Below are 15,776 nucleotides of genomic sequence, written 5' to 3'. Positions count from 1 at the left end.
ACAAAACAAGCCACTATTTGTTCACGGCATTAGAAACCAGTAAAATATTTGTGTATTTTATGGTATAAAGCAATCAATAATTAAGAATATGCGATAAGTGAATTGCAGGAAAATTCATATAAGTGTTAAAGAAGAGACATCTATCGTTATATAAGCAATAAAAAAATAAAAGAACATTTCGTACGATCACAAATTTTAGATTAATGAAGACATTATAATTTAGAAAGTTGTCTGACAAAGAAATTATGTTTAAAGTGAGTTATTGGATAAAACTCCAAAGAAAAATTCTCAAGGGGGGTTTTTTTATTAACAAACCGAAATAAAATACTTAAAATAACAAATGTGAACTATATAATACATGGAAAAGGTTTTCAAGGAATTTGGTGCCGTAATAATGCTTTTTTATTATTATTATAAATCCTGCGACGATAAAAAATATCTGACAACAAAGACAATCATATCTTAATAAATAAAATCAAATGCAGGTATTATCTAATATAGTAAGAGGATTTAAACCACTTGATCATAAATTTTTTTACAATAGGCATGTGAATCCCATTTATCACTCCGATAACGACTAAAAAAAGAATGGACAAAAATTATATTTTTTAGGTATATGAATAGAATACCATAATCAACTCTAATTGTTTGACAAGGATTTGTATGATACAGCCATTGAAATTTGTAGAAATAAGACAGCAGATATTAAAAATAATAAAAATAAGTTTTTCGGAATAGAAAGATAAAAATAAATAAATAGATAGAATGTTATAAAAATTTAAAATTATAAAACCATTAGAGCTCTATTAATTATTGTTGCATATTCTTTAGGCATACAAGTAATAGCTGAAAATAAATGGTGATTAAAATATTTATATTTAATTTTAGAAAATCGGTTGCAAAATATTATTATATAGTATATTTAGAATCAAATATACCTTTTTACTGCACATAAAGTTTTTTCTTTTTTACACCACATTTTGTTTGTTTTTTTTCGCACTACTTAATAATAAAGTTTTCAATTATTGCATGTATTTCTATATATATTTAGATACGTTATATGGTATTTTAAAAACATTTTTATGCAAATTTCTATGCCAATTCATATATAATTTTATTAAATCTTACATATAGATAGCGAAAATTTATTTCTTTAGGTAAAAAAATATATTTTGTAAAGGATAAATGAAACGTAAATTGATGAAAATTTTTGTAAGTTTAAATAATATTGCTTTAAAATTGGAATTTATCTTGGTCTTGCTATTAAGAAAGTTGAATTTTATTTATTAAAAAGCTCGAATCATACGATATTATAATATGGGCCATTAGATTCACACAAATTCAGCAACGAGGATATTGATTATAATCAGAACACGTTAGTGGGCGTTTCTTAGGAGAAACGTTCATAACATACCAACTATCTTTTTGATTGATTGATCTTGAGTTTTAAAAACTGGATATTTAATCATTGTCACATTTACTGTATAATTGATCCATAAGCTTTTTTCCTTATGTTTCATAAACCATGTTTGCTGTATCGCATGTAGATGGGCGGAAGTAATGACCTGTTTGGTAATAAAGAAATACAAATACAATGAAGACTATATAAAATAAAACCATAAACCATAAATTATAGATTATAATTTGAATATCATATCCTAATCGATCGCCGTTAATTTTATGCTTTTTTCATTGTTATCTGATATTGAGTGATTACTGGGCTGAAATGACCTGCCAAAAGTAAAAAAAAGTAATTCTTTGCTTTAAATTCATTTTATATCAATCATGGCGATTTGTGAGTTTTAATTCTAACAATCGATATATTGGTTCGATCATGTACTTATATTTACAATTATGGATGGGGATGAAAAATGTGTGTATGATTAGTACAGCAATAAAAAATTTTAGGCACAAACATTCAACTATATAGCGGATCAGAATTTCAAACTAATTATCTTCTAGAAAGCTAATTGACCAGAAAAAAAATTAAACTTTAAACAACCGAAGAGATTATATGTTAAGTGTTTAAAGAAAGAAAATCCAATAGAATATTCATAAGTGTAACAAACATTCATTGGTTCAATTTATTCATGCTTAAATGCAATTTAAATGGTGAATAGTATATGATGCAAACAGAAAAAATGAAATATATAAGTTTATTTTAAAATATATAAATGATGCTCGAAATTTAAAAAGTATATCTCGGTTACACTAATTCTATATTACGTTCAAAATAATTCGGAATTATTTTTTCATAAGAATCTTGTAACTATTTATGTGTAAACATATTTTCCCATTAAAAATATTGTCTGATTATGATCAAACACTATTCTTGCTGCAGCTATATTTTTGTGGGTATTAATTACGCATAATAATGAATCGTTAATGTTTTAAATATATAATATAGCTATAGCTGTAATCATTGCAACTCTAAATGAACGTAAAGATATAACTAAAATTACAGAAACCTATGCAATCATTTATATTTTCTATTATATAATGCTTTCTGCTTTTAACGAATATCAAAATGAGCTAATAAAGATCAAATTATCTAATTTGATGTTTTATTTTGTGTTACAGCTTTAAACAACGAAAAAAGAAGATAACAGAATACAATAAAAATAACAATTATAATATATTGGAATCTGATTGCTATAATTAAATTGAGACATATCTGTTATTCTTATTTTCATTCAATTACTGGCATAGACATATTTAGAAACTAAAATAAAAGACTAATAAGACTAAAATAATAATTGAAAAAAAACCTATGAAAAATACAAAATTCATCTTTATTTAAAAAGAAATACTCTTAAGATCCTCTTCGGTAAAAAGTATTAAATGTATATATAAAAAAATATATAATTTTAATATAATATAATATGCTTAAAGCTATAGCTATAACTGTTTATATATCGAGTTGTATATTATACGCTTAGTAGAATTTCCTATTATAAAAAAGCAACAATATTATCATTTTTTATTTATTGATTAAGTTTCATTTCGAATTAAATATACTCAAATGATAAATTTAATAAGAATATTTCACAACTACTTTCACATCTTTTGACACCTTATACTGATCCTGTTTCATCAACTGCTCTTTTTTATTCGTTTGTTATCTGTATAAGTCTCTTGTGGATTTGGGAGCTTGCATGTATACTATAGTTTCATCTAAGAAAGTTTTACTTCTTAGTATGGTTTTATGTAATTTTTAATCCACGAAATCTCAAGTTATGGTTTATTGTTTTATTTTTGTTTTGTATTTGTATTTGTAAATAAAACTAGGTTAACTACCAAAGACGTTATATTTCTTTTATTTCAATTCACGATTCAGTTAATTTTTTAACACTCGTCCTAATTTCCAATCAACGGAATAGTTTTTGTTTCTTATGATTAATTATCGGGGTTATTGTGTTTAATAAAATATCTGTTATTATTTTGGCATTTGATTTTTTTTCCATCTTCATATAAGCAAAACTATTGTACTGTGTTGGTTGTTAAATTTTTGGCATTCTTATAACTATAGCGTCTTGTTAAGTGAAAATAGATATTCTACAATTCCATTGTGTATTAACCTGTGTTCAGGTATAAAATCCACCTAAATTTCGTTACCAGATACTTGATTATTTAAATATTTCTGTCTTTTAACGTGAAATCTTATCCTGATACCGAAGAACTATTATTCTTTGAAACAAAACTGAGTATACCACCTTTGTTTTAGTTAGATATTTCTAATTTAAGGCATTTTGAAGATCCAAAATGATCAAACATTACGTTTTCTATCTTCAAAAGGATTTTATTTAATTTTGAAAAATAATTAAACCTAACTGAATTTCTCCAAAGAATTTTGTATATGTTTTAACTACTCTTTTTTCAACAGAATCTTCTTAAATTAATAGAGATGTCTCTATAAACCTTTTCCAATTTTAATACAACGGCTTTTCTATGTAGACAGTTTACTAATTCCATGCCGTTTTTTTTAACTTGTAGATCACCTCTCTGCTTTAAATGAAATATTGCAAAGATCAGTTCGAAAAAATATATTTTTACATATTATATACGTTTAAAACCAGTTTAATGTTTAATATAAAAATTATCTAAAGCATAACAATTATTAAAATTGAACTAACTTACTCTTCCGGTTTTTATTTAATTGCGCTTATATAATAATTTATGTGCTTTATTGCATGTTTAATACGAGCTTTCAATTTATTTCTTGCATTTAATATAGTCTATCATAAATTACTTGCTGTTTGCGATAATTTTTAAATAGTAATCGTAAGTTTTTGTTTTTACCTTCGAGCATTATAATAAATTACTGAAAGATAGTATATTCAGGTGAGTTGAGCATATATGATGCAAATCTGCGCATATTTGATAGTTAGAGTTTGAATAATTTTGTGTATTTTGTGGCCTGTTTTATTAAAAAATGTTTTCATATAATATGGCAGATGAACATGCGTTTATAACGTCTATTTTTTTGAAGTTTTTGATCGTCAGAAAACAAAGGATGATTTATTGCATACAAGTTTCTACTGTAAACTGCGCTGATACCGGTACAAGTTTATATAATTAATGAATAGCGTATTATCATAAACAAAAAAAATCAGGGTATCTCTTTGTAGTATTTCTATTTATTTTTTATTATTTATTTTCTATTTACTTTGATTTAGATATTACCGAGATACTCTATTTATTGGTTTATTTTAGAATAGAGAATGATGTTTTCCAGAAAAGTTTAGTTTCTAGTAAAAATTATTGTTTTCTATTTTCTTTCTTGTAGAATGCTTTTTTTCTATAATCATCTTTAATATAAGATATTTTTATGTTTTTATAGATCGAAATATGCAAGAGTGCCACTTTTTTGTCTTGGATTCGTCTTATTGTCGTATTGTTTTCCACAATAAATCCTTCTATCCCTACCATTTATGCAATGTTTTTTAAATCATATTTTGTACTAAAATTCTATAAATTGGACATAGAAGTGGTTGAACTTAATTTACTATTTTGACAATTTCTTGCGGTAAAAGAAATTTTACCATTATAGAACTCTCATCTACGTTTTAATAAACCAAAAATATTCACATATGATTGTATCAAAAATTTATGTAGGTTGGCTATTTTTGTAAGAAACAAACTATAGATTTCATCTGGTTCATTGGTATTTTAATGCGACAATGATCTTATAATTTCAATATATACGAATTCTGTTAACAAGCATGCTTTTTCATTTACGGATCGGTGAAAATAGACATAGATAATCATTAAAATATCTTTTATCATTATTTTACAGACCCCTTTAATACATTATTATCTTAATTCTATTTATTTGTTCATTTGATGAACCGATTATATAGTTATTGTTTTCAGTCTGGCATCTATAGATAAATCTTCGATTAAGCTCAAGGTAATTGTTTTCTTTTGGAAAGTTAATTTTTTTTGATCTACTGATCTACCATTTAAACATTTATTCACATATTATACGTAAATCTGCTGGGAATTGATTCAAACATATTCATATATATTTTTTTATGATAAACAAGATGATTTCTAGAAGGTTTAAATTTTATATAAACAAACATCTTCAGAAATACAATTATCTAAAAATAGATGGTGTTGTTGTTTCATTTGCTTTCTTAATTTAATTTAATTTGTTGTATTATCATTTTAAAAGAAGAAAAACATTTCTAAAGCCGAAATTGTTATTTAAATATAATTTAATTTTTATTTGACCAAAAGTTTATATGATACAAATTGTGAACTGCAATACCAGGATAAAACCGTATCATTAGCTTTTATTATCTCTATATTGATAAATCCACATCAATATACTAATTCTATCAAGACTTATAAATTCAAGTGTGTTTCATAATCATGGAGTTTGAAATGTTACCTCGAAACAGCAGAAATATTTTTTTATTATATAAAAGTATTCTTTTTATATGTACTTTAATATGAGATTGTATTTGATATAAAAATAAGAATAATTGTATTATAATTCTTATAATAGACTAAAAAAATTCGCTATTAATACGTAGATCTACTTTTTTTAAAAAAAATATTTGATATGTTTTCTTTCTTATATTTATTTTCATGCTAATAAAAAAATTATACTTGTTTCTTTTAGTAGCTAATAAATTTAAATGTATTTTTATTTTGCTTGAAACATAAAATAAATGGAATGCACATTAAAATATAAGAAATACCATTAATTCACTAGATATTGCACACAATGATCAAACATTACATAATTTTATCTCAATCTTCAGTGGATTTTCATCTATGTCATTTTATCTGTCAACAATGACTTTTTTTGTTAATCGTGAAATATTTACGAATTTTTAACAAGAAGCGCCTGTATATTAAATATGCATACTAGGAAAGAAAAAATAGGAAATAAGAACCCGAAAAAAGCCATTCAATTATCATTCTAAATATTATATTGTAAATAACATTTAATAAAATTGTATTTTTCAATTATAAAACTCGCGTTTTCTCTAAGATTACATATATAAGAAAATTATAATTTTCTTATATATGCAATATGTTACAATATTTAGTAGCAAAAGTTTTCGATTATTTCTTTAGATTCAAATAAAATATTCCGTACAGTATTTAGCATAATTTTGTTAATTATACAATTTAGGAAATCTTCAACGTGAATATGAAATATTTTGCGACATAATTATTCGGGAACGACGAATAATCTAGAGAATAGAGAATTCATTGGAAAAAAAATTTTTATAGACAAGAAACATGCCGGTTATCTATAACGGCCAATGTGGATTGAATTTATAGGATATTATTTCTTAAATTTAATATGTATAATATATTAAGGGGACGATTGTATTGACATATAAATATCAAGATACAATAACACAAGTGAACCTTTAGACTAAAAAATATGCATATACAATTTACTCGCCATTTAAGCACCCAAAATAATATACTTTTATATAAAAGGTTATATATATTTGTATTATATGCCTTTAAATTCAGTGTTCTATATAAGATAAATAATTGACTTGATCAATAAAAATGGCACAATAGTATTACCAAAAAAAACTTATAAAATATAATTAAGAGAAAATAAAAGTAACCATTCCTTCATTCACAAATGACAATAAGTTTCTAAAAAATCCCTTTTGTATTTTTAGATCAATATAAAATAGATAAAGCAGAAGGTATATTTATATGCTTAAAACATGTCATATTTTTAAAAAATATACACACCATTATTTTAAAAGATTTGCGCATGTATGAAGAACTAGTCAGTTTGTGACAAATTAATACGCATTAAACGATCGAGAAACATCATATCTAATAACATTTATATTTTACAGACACTATAAAGTTGTTTTTAGATTCAGAATTATATTTATATAATTGTAAAGCCAAATATAATAGCTGATAGTCATGCAAACAAAGCTTTTATGATGGTTGTCTATTTCATTTTTTCAGGTTTAATGTTTTTTTTTCATGCAATATTAACCTGTAATCATATATAGAGTCAGTTTCATTTATGTTGAAAAGCTTCATACAGTTATAATACAATTTATGCGCCTATTAAATCCGCTCTTGCAGTTTGTTTTCTAGTTGTTATTCACCTGTATTATATTTGTTGTTTATTTTTATGAAACGCCACAAAAACTAGATGCTTTATGTTTATATCATTTTTGCAGGTCCTTTGTGAATAATATTCATTTTTGTGTAAATATTCTCCGTATTAAACATGCCTTTTTAACCAACAATGTTTCTTTTATATTATCAGAGATATTATATAAGATTAGTGACTTCTAAAATTGAACATATTTTATTTTTACTTATTTTCTATCACTTTTGTCTTGTTATAAATGATTAGTATTGGATATTTAAAAATTTATTGGTATACAGAAGTTGCAAATATAATTAATAATAATAATTAACAATTAATTTTATCTTTAAAAAGAAAATGTAATAATGAATCTAAAATCAAGTCGGAATATAAAGTATTTTTTAATATATTGTGTTTTAAATATTTTCATATTTTGAAGCGTTTTATTAATTGATAAAAATAATTTTTTTTATGGTGATTTGATTCTATAAAAATAATTTTAACGGCTGTAAATTTTATCGTATAAAATATAATCTGCATCTGCTATTTTATAATTTGTTTTTCTACTTTAAATTATATTTAAAAGTTGTAATAACAGAATTAGAATAAAATTGTAGCATCATTGGGATCTTTAGTCGGATATTTTCATCTTTTTATTGGTTTCTTAATTAAATTTACACGTAATCATATTTTGAGATATATACGTAATTTAATTTGCAACGTTTTTAAATAGTTTTTAAATTTAACTTGTAATTTTTTTATAACATTATTTTTTCATTTATATTTAAAAATTAACGATCTATGTGATATATATTAATTTTTAAAGAATTCTTGTAGTATATAAATTCCTAAAAAACCTTTCATTTATTTATTAAGTAGATATTTCATTATTTCTAATTCTTTAATCGAGACAGATAGCTAGTTTAATTGATAAAACCAGGTCTACAGGAAACATTCATCCAACTATTTTTTTACTCACTCTATGATATTATGTATAAATTTCGCATGTGTTAATCCACAGATTATGTAAATGTAGAGATTTTTAGCTTAAGGGTATTTTTAGATATTTTTAAGAATAATACAGTATTTCCTTAACTCAAAAGATCTACATCATCAAATTTAATTTTGAGGGGTATACATTTCGAAATTCCAATTCAAACCGAATTACACACGACGAGTCAATAATTTACAAAAATATTTATCTATATAATGTTTTTATATCTGTGAATGATAAGTAATTCTTCTGTTTGGAGATAATTGAAAAGTATGATATAGCTTCCAAAGTCTTATATTCAAAGGATGATTTAACTGTGCCTAATTTATCTAAAGCAATCTTTTGGTTCAAATGTTTTGATGCAATGTACACCATAGACAGAAATGTGCTGCCGTAAATTCTTATCTGAATATAATTAGTTGGATTAAAGAAAGTTTTAATAAAATATGGGCTGATTCTTGTTTATATCATATGTTTATTGTTCCCCTATCCTTTAACAGAACCGATGATATGGAACATACAATTTACTAAATTACTTAATGGTTTTCAATCTACAAGCTTGTTTTAAAATATGATCAATTTATCTAATAGTATCATAATCAAAATATGTTCAAGTTTTAACAGGATATAATCAAATATACTGGTATACGATGTCCTTTTAAACGATATGAAATATAATTTTTAGAAGACATAATTTTGGCATAATCTGTTTCAAATTTTATCAAATGGATCTTTGAGGGTTTTAAAATATATGGATTTTATGATTATTTAAATATCACATTCATTAAAAGAAAACTAACGATTATATTTTGTTATACGTTAAAATATTATAAATAGGGGTAGATAGAATAATTAAGATTCATATACCTACTAAAAATTGTATAAAAAATTTACAATATAAATAAGTCAGTATTGGGCCTCAATTAAATTAGACAGCGTTTCCCATTAGGCTAAATTTTAAAAAAGAAATATTATTACATATTGTTTTTATACCCTACTGTGTATAAAAATTCAGTTTCTATCTATATTTAAGGTGTTATTTATGTCATAATAATGACTTAAATCAGCGAAATTCACATCGACATACAGTAAATCTATATAAATATTATATTTCATAATATAAAAATCTAAACAGATAATATTTTCAAACTCCAAGAGTTGGATCTTTAATTCTATATGCACATTATAAAATGAATGATATCATATGATTATTAGTGGATGGATATGGATGAAATTTATGGTACTTTTCTGTACATAAACAGCTAACGAGCATGTATGTGAATTTTCGTAATATTTTGTCTTGATTTTGTCGTTCGCATATAAATTTAAGTCGATGTAGAACTAAACACAAACAAACATTACATTTATTTATCGCTCATAGGCTAAAAATGCTAAAAAAAATATTATTTGCAATTGGTCGTTTTTCCAATATTCGAGCTATATCATATGCAAATGGTATATTAAATAGAAAATATATGATGATTTAAACCCTTTTTCGAGCTATTGTATATAAATTGAGAATAAAATTAATTTGCACTTAAGTTTTTTTTTGTGTATAAAAATTTTGATAGATTTTGCGCAGACTCATTTATAATAACTTAAATAATTTAATTTGAACCCTACTTAAACTATTGATCTTCTTGTTTTTTTATAATATGATATCGTAAGTGTATTGAATTTAAATTAAACAATTAAACATTTCATTAACTGATATACACTTTATAATGCAGCATATTTGTATATTTTAATTGTAAGATCATATGATTCTTATCATAAAATTAAAACATTTATTATTTTATCTAGATAAATTTTTTACGATTATTATATATATAACATACTTGATATATTATGGGGCTTAATTTATGTAGATATTTATTAATTATAAACTTTAATACTATCTGATTGTTATTTTATCATAAAAACGTATTCTACAGAGGAACCGGTGACAAAATAGTAGCGATTATAGTTCATTGAATCATAATATGTTCATATTTTAACGCCGCAAAATAACGACTATTATTTATTATAAAGCATGAATTTCGCTATTTCTACAAAAAAATAATAGTTGAACAAATTCAATGTAAATCTATGCCTTTACAAACTTTTAAATATTACTTTGGATATAATAAATTATAAGAAAATTCTGAAGGGATAAGCAAATATTCCAAACCTAAAATGTTTATTTGTAATTATATTTATTTCTAATTTTTAGTTAAATAAAGTTTTAATCCGCAAAGATAGAGTCATAATATGCCACTTAATTCCTTAAAATTCAAACTAAATCGCGTTTAAAAAAAAGGATTAATGAATGAACGAAAAATTTTTGTATTCGTTTAAAATTTATCATATTTAAAATATGTTAATGTTTGCTTTTATGTTTTTTACTTGATCTGAACAAATGTTTTTGAAAGTATTTCATAAGAAATTACATGTTTAACTAATAAAAGAATAGTGCTTATTCGTGATAGGAATAATTCGTTTTTTTCAGCAAAGAAATGCACTTTTATCCTATGAATACGTATATACTATGTTTAAAAATCGAATGTGTTATTTTTGCCGTCTAATTGTAAAAAATTTTCATGCTTAATACGTAACTAGATGTTAAATTAAAAAGATGTCCATTAGTTTCTCTTTATCGTCTAACTTTAGTATTCTAGTAATGAAATTATATTTCTAAGAAGATTATAGTAAAAATAGGAGCTTATAATTTATAGTTTTGCTATTATTAGCATTAAAAAAATCTAAAAAAAATTAGATACCAGCCCTAATGTTATAAAATATCAGCGATTTAATTTTTTTATAAAATTTAAATTGAGCAAATATAAAACTTATCAGCGTCAAGCTCATCTATCAAGTCAATAGAAGAAGGCAAAAAATCACTCGAAAATCACTTATTAGGAAGTTTTAATATTGAACAGACTAGTTCCTCTATTCTGTAATATGATAAACATAAAATATATGCTTTGAATTGAGAATTAATATTGCTATTATATTATTATATGTAAAATTTAAAATAAAATCTTTTCTTTACTTGATTTATAAAAATGCTATCGAGTAGATTTTACAAGCTTTTTTATGATTCAGAACCAAAATACATGTTAAGATGAAATCTTCTAATAAAAAATACTTATAACGAAAAATAAGTTTGGGTATATTAAATGCTCAATCTGTTATAAATTTAAGAATTCCACTAATACCTCTAAGATTTAGAAATTCTTTTGTGTATAAATACTGTTCTTATTCAATAATAATGTGGGATATATTCGATTTGAATTAACATCTAAAAATAATATAGTAATTTTCATATCTATTGAGACAGCTTAATTGGAACAGGTGTTGCTTTCTAAAAAATTTTTACATTCACATTACACTGATATCAAAAAAACCAAAATAATTTTTATTTTGATAATATATTAGCTTCAAATCTTTGTAAATAAACATATACTCTTGGTCTTTTATTTTGGGTGTAATTTTAAATAAAGCTTTCTATTTTTTAAAAAATATCAAACTTCAAAAAACAACAACTATGCATGATTAGGCTATCATAAATTAAAAGAATGGGCATTTAATATACAAGTTATTGATCGCAAAATATAAGACGTTTATAATATCATCAATATGTTATTGCGTTAAATTTATTATTCACTCATCTATATTTAAGCGTCAAACGGTGAATTTTTTTGTCAGTTGATGTATAATAAAATAAGATATTAAATTATTTTTTATTACAAGTTTAATCTCTTACTATTTATTCCATCTTTTAGACAAAGCTAGTTATCAAGAGAATATAATAACTCCTTGATACATCTTATGACACATTCTCATGATATATCTAAATCAACTTCACTTATTCTCTCGAATGAGATAAGTTCAAGTGTCTTGCTAAAAATAAAATTCAAAATATTTTTTGATTTAACCTTAGATAATTTTGCTGGTTTTTTTACTTTTTTATTCAAAAAGTTGTCAAATTTATTTTTTAAAATTGTGAGTTCTTGTTTTTCATAATCGTTCTATTTCCCAAAAATCATATAGTATGATTACTTAAGATCACAATTTTGTTTTGAAACAAAATTAATAAAATAGAACCTATTTGATTTCTTTTATTGTGGGTTTAAAGTTTCCTATTGCGTCTAAAACTATATATTACTATATTCAATATTTCTGATTTTGGAATACATTTTATTTTTATCTTTTTTATTCTGTAGTATTTTTTTCGATTTTCATTACCAATATGAAAAAAATTGATGATCATTCAGTTTATAAATTTTTTGTTTTTTTTCTGTAAAAGGAAATAATATCTACCATATAGTGATGTAGCTTTATTTAAAGCCTGATCATATATAACGCAAACTGTTATACGATATTGTTATAAATATAGTAAAGCAATACTATATTACAATATTGTCAAATTTAGGGAATAGAAACAAAATATTGTAATCGATTAAACAATGAGATTCAGTGCTAAATTAATGCCTGTCTTATACAAAAGCTTATATTTAAAAATACAAAACACTACATTTCTACATTTTTTTGTATTTATACTTATATTTGTTTTTTTTATTCCTCACGAAAATTCTAAATCTAAATTCAATATATCAATAGGATGGGATTTTAAATAAAATTGATATGCTGTCCTTTGTTAAAGAAAAAATAATATTACGTCGTGTAAATTCTTGGATTTACTATTTCATATAGCTAATATTATTTTTACATCCATCCGTATGCTTCTTCCTTGTGTTCATAGTTATAATTGTTCAAATTGCACCTTTTTGTGCATATGCAGACCTTGGTATTTAAAACTTGTTTGGTCAACTTTATGCCTTTGAGTAAAGAAATCTTGTTATAAACAAACTTTAAATAGATATATTTTTTTTATTCTTGTTAAGAATTTTACACATTTAATGTTTAAAATTATACATATATCTAAAAAATTATGATAGAAATTATGGTATACTATTATGAAAACAAATACATCTGAAAGGATTTCGGGTTATAAATTTATATATTTCTCGTATTTAGATACAGGAAAAATCAGTTAAAATATTGCAAATTTAGTGCCTTGATAGTTTTTTTATGGGTCTAAATTTATTATCTAGAACGTGTAAATTGTAGAATATATAGCTTTTTTAAATTTTTCAAACCTTTGTTGATTTCGAGTTTGTTTATAATATTCAAAGTTAGTTTATCGTTTGTAGGATTACGAATATTATGAGCATAAAGTTACAGTTAGAATTTAGGGAATTTGTATAAAATTAGACTTCCCGTAAAAAATTGCTATACAATAGAAACTATATAGTTTATTTTTATTTTGGGGGCAGAACTAGGAGATGTCTAAGAAATTTTCTTATAATATTGCATTTATTCATATAGAGGTTTCATCAACTAATCACAGTCAAAAGATTTACCACACCTTGTATATAGAAGGTTGTGCCAAAAATTTTTGGTATTAACATAATAAGCTTTGCTTGTATAGTATTTATAACCTCGTGAAACTAGAACTAGTCGTAAAAGACATCGAATTGTGCAAATATTATGTATAGGAAGTATTTACAGTGTATTAAGAAATGTGAAAATCTTTATAAGATTCTAGATTTCGTTGGTGGTATAAATTTTGATCTGTAATCTTATTTATTTCATTATTATTTTTCCGTTTCTAAAATGATTAAACGCTCGGTGAGTACTTTCCACTTAATTTATTTTTAAAATGTGATTTAAAGATACAAAAAAATAATGATTACGGAGATAAGTAGACAAAGATATTTTAAAAATCATAACAAATAATGGCGCAATGCAATATTTTACGATAATATAATTCTTTATTATTTGCATAAAAAATATAGAAATAAAATAAAAACTGAATTTATAATATAAAGATGCAGCAAAAAACAGTAAAACGTGTAAAAATTTTTTTCTTTTTTTCAGTTTCTAAACGTATAAATGCGAAGATTAATATAGTATAGAAAAACATGATAAAAGGTTAGTAAAATAAGCGTTAATCATTGGATATAACTAATATAATGGATAAGTAAGCACCTATCAATCAAAATGAATATAACAGGTGATTCAATATGTATCCCTACAATTTATATTTTGTACGTGTGTAATCTTACCATTTTGAAGCAATTTAATTTTATGGATACACTATTTCGCAAAAAATGAAGGTTATTGCATTACTATTGAAAATTTATATGCGATGGTTTTATTAATAAATATAATTAGATACTTAAATTTGCTATGTTTTTTATTTTTTATTTGTACAAGGAAAAAACATTAAAGTACAAACTATTGTTTTCTTTATACCATTATTGACTGTGTAATTTATTATAGTTTATGTTTTATACAAAAATGTTATATATAATTAATTTTTTCAGGTCAAATATATATGTTGGGCATTTAAAACGAGTTTTTTACACAGCGAAAATATTAAAATATTTTTTTAATATTATATACAATCGTTTATTAAAAAAATATATAAAGAGTATCACTTATGCTATGGTAAATTAATATTTAATAAGAATTAAGCTCTGTATAATTAAATAAAGGTTAAAGGGCTGGTTTGATTTTATGGAATTCATCGCAAAAATTTATTATTGTGTTCTTAGTTCGCGAAATTAATATATAATTTTTTCATAAACACATTTCCTTTATCTTTTTAATTTGCATTATCTTTCTATAATTCAATCAAATTAAAATATATTGAACATAATTTAAACACAACATCTTAACAATTTAATTATAAATTTATGATTTTTTTAATATTTGATTACGAATTAGAGTTGTTTTGAATACTTATTTTTCTCTTCTCATAATAATGATTTACTGAATACATCCAATAAATCCAATGGTAGACGATTCTGTTGCTATTTAATATATGTTTTGGCTTTAATTGATTTTTCTTGTTAAGGCTTGGCTATTCTTATTGCTCATGAACCATAAATAAATTTTAATTTTATATACGGCCTATTTCACTGAGGGTGTTTCTGTAGTTTTTAATTCTAAATATTATGTAATATTTCTATTAAATGTATAATTTAATAATTTATTAGACTTCTTACAAAATGCTGATTTCAATCAACGCGTCACTACATATCTATATAATCAAATGTTTTTTATAATATTGGTATATATTTTTCTTTCATATATATCATATTGATAGTTTATTTATACTGTAAATTTACCAAACAC

This window comes from Rhyacophila brunnea, unplaced genomic scaffold, assembly GCF_057557595.1.
Source record: "Rhyacophila brunnea isolate RB1 unplaced genomic scaffold, BYU_Rbru_1.0 scaffold_37, whole genome shotgun sequence".
Lineage (NCBI taxonomy): Eukaryota > Metazoa > Arthropoda > Insecta > Trichoptera > Rhyacophilidae > Rhyacophila > Rhyacophila brunnea.
This window is presented reverse-complemented; position numbering follows the sequence as displayed.